Here is a 4,643-nt window from a genome sequence, read left to right as displayed (position 1 = left end):
CACAGTGTCTGAAAAATTGAAGTTCAACATTACCCAAAAAGATATTGGAAATATTCATACTGGACATAATCAGATATCAATACATTATAAACAAAAAATTGTGAAAGAGAAATCCCATCACAGAAATGTGTGACTGGGAGAAAAAAAGCTGATCGGGTCCCAGTAAAAGCTAACCAGTGGACAAACCCATTCACCATTAATGTCCACATCTATAAATAAGGGGAACCAAAAGAGCAGAATAGAAGATGCAATAGTAAAGATTGGGGAACATAAATCAATCAATCAACTACCACTCCATGACTACATCTATATTATTATTATGTCACAGATTTTCAACAGTATGATCCACTGAGTTTCTGACTCGGTTCCTACCAACTTGACCATACCTTTTCCTTTGCCTTCCCTTCATGTGGTTTCATTTATTGACTGTCACTCAAGGTCATCATTTAACCATGCTATTTAATTAAATTAGTAAATACATAGCAAAAGCAGATGTAATAGTCTGTATATTTATCCTTTTCAATCCTCTCCAGAAGCAGAAATCCCTTTTAAGTTAAATCTTCCCTCCATCCAAAATGTCTCCCAGCCATATAGAATGGGAATAGTAAAGACAGTTAGCCCAGAAATTTTTATTGTAGAACTTTCTCCTCCCTATGAAATCAAAGATGAGTATAAAAGAGTTAACTCACAACTCAATTAGCAAGAGCGCCATAGATTTCAAGAGCAAAGAGAATCTGTGACTCTCTCTCTCTCTTTTTTTTTTTTTTTTAAATAATTATACGGACAACCAGGAATACAGGGTCGCTCATTTTGAGTCTCTGCTCTGGGATCTGTCTCTTCCTCTATCCCTTGTCTTGAAATTGGGTGCTGATCAAATCACTAAAAAAGAAGCATCGTTATGGCCTTTTACCTGTCACAAACCTAACAGAAAGCAGCAAGGGGACAAATAAGGCTGATGAGGTCCTGAGAAGGTAGGTGAGGTTGACAGAGAGAACCTTAAGTATTACCAAAATTACTCCCTGAGGCAGGCAGAGAAGGGGGCTCATGGGGATCAGTTTGATCTTATAGTCCCCCTCTCTGTGGAGGTTATCCAGTCAGAAATCCAAATTATATCAAAACCCTGAAGCTAAATTTCCCCTATAAATCCATGGACACATGGCTTACCCTATCTTTGCTGAACCCCATCGGGTTACTCCCACCATGGTACTCTTCTGTGACCCTTCCCCAGTCTCTCCTCTCATCCCTGTCCCACACACCAGGTCTAATGGTGAATCTCCTCTATTTCTCCTTCTTCTAGCTAACTCTTTTAGGTGCTAACTCCCTTTTAGGATTTTAGGTTTAAGGGCATACTCTAACCTCATGGGGTATTCCTTTTCTCCTGTTAATTGTGAATTCCACTCTAGAGAACTTGTTTTTTTTCCTATTATTAATTGTTCCATGCTCTCCCAACTCTATTTCATATTTACTATTTCTGGTGTCTATTGTATCTCTTTATTTTTGTCTATAACTTCTTCTCCTAAATTAAACCTACCTTTTGCCAAGGAGAATGACCATTGTTCATGTGACCAAACCCCAATATTTGGTACCTATTTCACTCATCTGGAACTAGAAAATGCTGTCCTAAATCACACCATTAGCCACCATTGTCCGTTTTCTAACCCTATCTTTCACCTTTAACGTCCACAAGCCATTTTGGACTTCCTTTGAAGCACTGATGGACACAAGAATATGGACAAGCAAAGCTGGGTTGCCAAGTATCTAGTGAGAGACATTATCCACACCAGTCTTATCTCAGATCCATCAGAGTAAAATTATCCATAAGTGTGGGCCAAATTGCGGAGACAAAGACAAAGACAGAGAGACAGAGACAGACAGAAACAAGAGAGAGAGAGAGAGAGAGAGAGAGAGAGAGAGAGAGAGAGAGAGAGAGACAGACAGACAGACAGACAGACAGACAGACAGACAGACAGACAGACAGACAGACACAGAGAGACAGACACAGAGAGAGGGAAAGAGAGCGAGAGACAGAGAGAAAGAGAGACAGACAGACAGACAGACAGACACACAGAGACAGAGAGAGAGAGAGACAGAGACAGAGACAGAGAGAACCTCATAGAGGGCCTAGTCCTGAGAAGGACGAGGCAAAGATCTTTAGCATGAGCACATCTGTTATAGAGGAAATATCACCTTGGGGTTTCTTGGGGGAGGAGGGAAGTGCCAGGGAAGAGTTTTGTAGCTCGGAGGACCAAGGAGAAACCAGAGGGAACGCACTGGGCAGACCAGGTCCCAGACATACTAACCCCTCTCCCTGGTTGTTTAAAGATCCCCAGAGGTGGAAGGGATAGACAGTGAAGGTGGATAGAGTCCCATCCTTCCCATCACTCCACAAACGGAATTCTGGGACCGGCTTGTGCCTGATAGGAGCCAGTCGGGTTTATTCCTGAGGAGGGAAGAGGAAGCTCAAAATCCACATCACCTGTGCAAAGGGAAGCACAGCTACTCATGATGTATTTTTCCTGGATCAGAAAGAGCTCTCACCCCCAACCAAAAATTAAACTTGAAATACAAAAATTAAAAGGAGAAATCAATAATATTGAAAGTAAAAAAACTATTGAATTAATAAATAAAACCAAGAGTTGGTTTTATGAAAAAGCCAATAAAATAGATAAACCTTTGGTAAATTTAATCAGAAAAAAGAAAGAGGAAAATCAAATTGTTAGTCTTACAAATGAAAAGGGGGATCTTTCCACCAATGAAGAGGAAATTAGAGAAATAATGAGTTACTTTGCCCAACTTTATGCCAATAAATTTGATAACTTAAGTGAAATGGATGACTTCCTCCAAAAATATAGGCTCCCTAGATTAACAGAGGAGGAGATAAATTGCTTAAATAGTCCCATTTCAGAAAAAGAAATAGAACAAGCTATTAATCAACTCCCCAGGAAAAAATCCCCAGGACCAGATGGATTTACATGTGAATTATACCAAACATTTAAAGAACAATTAGCTCCAATGCTATATAAAGTATTTGAAAAAATAGGGGATGAAGGAGTCCTACCAAACTCCTTTTATGACACAGACATGGTACTGATACCTAAACCAGGTAGATTGAAAACTGAGAAAGAAAACTATAGACCAATTTCCTTAATGAATATAGATGCTAAAATCTTAAATAAGATATTAGCAAAAAGACTTCAGAAAATCATCCCCAGGACAATACACTATGATCAAATAGGACTTATACCAGGAATGCAGGGCTGGTTTAATATTAGGAAAACTATTAGTATAATTGACCATATTAATAATCAAATTAATAAAAACCATATGATCATCTCAATAGATGCAGAAAAAACATTTGACAAAATCCAACATCCATTCCTACTAAAAACTCTTGAGAGTATAGGAATAAATGGACTATTCCTTAGAATAATCAGGAGCATATATTTAAGACCGTCAGTAAGCATAATATGCAATAGAAATAAATTGCAACCTTTCCCAGTAAGATCAGGAGTGAAACAAGGTTGCCCACTATCAACATTACTATTCAATATAGTACTAGAAACACTAGCCTCGGCAGTAAGAGCTGGGAAAGAGATTCAAGGAATTAGAGTAGGAAATGAGGAAATCAAACTATCACTCTTTGCAGATGACATGATGGTATACTTAGAGAACCCCAAAGACTCTGATAAAAAGCTATTAGAAATAATTCAGAATTTTAGCAAAGTGGCAGGATACAAAATAAATCCACATAAATCCTCAGCATTTTTATATATCACCAACAAAATGCAACAGCAAGAGATACAAAGAGAAATTCCATTCCAAACAAATGTTGAGAGTATAAAGTATTTGGGAATCCATCTACCAAAGAAAAGTCAGGAATTATATGAGAAAAATTACAAAACACTTGCCACAAAAATAAAGTCAGATTTAAATAATTGGAAAGACATTCAGTGCTCTTGGATAGGCCGAGCGAATATAATAAAGATGACAATACTCCCCAAACTAATCTATTTATTTAGTGCTATACCAATCAGACTCCCAAGAAACTATTTTAATGACCTAGAAAAAATAACAACAAAATTCATATGGAAGAATAAAAGGTCGAGAATTGCAAGGGAACTAATGAAAAAAAACTCAGAGGAAGGTGGTCTAAGTGTACCTGATCTAAAGCTATATTATATAGCAGCAGTCACCAAAACCATTTGGTATTGGCTAAGAAATAGACCGGTAGATCAGTGGAACAGATTAGAGACAAAGGACAAAAAGGGTACATCTATAGCAACCTAATCTTTGACAAACCCAAAGATACCAACATTAGGGACAAAATTCATTATTTGGAAAAAACTGTTGGGAAAACTGGAAATTAGTATGGCAGAAATTAGATATGGATCCACACTTAACACCATATACCAAGATAAGATCAAAATGGGTCCATGATTTAGGCATAAAGAATGAGATAATAAATAGATTAGAGGAACAGAGAATAGTCTACCTCTCAGACTTGTGGAGGAGGAAGGAATTCATGACCAGAGGAGAACTAGAGATCATTATTGATCACAAAATAGAAGATTTCGATTACATCAAACTAAAAAGTTTCTGTACAAACAATACTAATGCAAACAAGATTAGAAGGGAAGTAACAA

Source organism: Sminthopsis crassicaudata, chromosome 1, assembly GCF_048593235.1.
Source record: "Sminthopsis crassicaudata isolate SCR6 chromosome 1, ASM4859323v1, whole genome shotgun sequence".
Classification (NCBI taxonomy): Eukaryota; Metazoa; Chordata; class Mammalia; order Dasyuromorphia; family Dasyuridae; genus Sminthopsis; species Sminthopsis crassicaudata.
The sequence above is the reverse complement of the archived record's forward strand: the minus strand, read 5'-3'. Positions refer to the sequence as shown.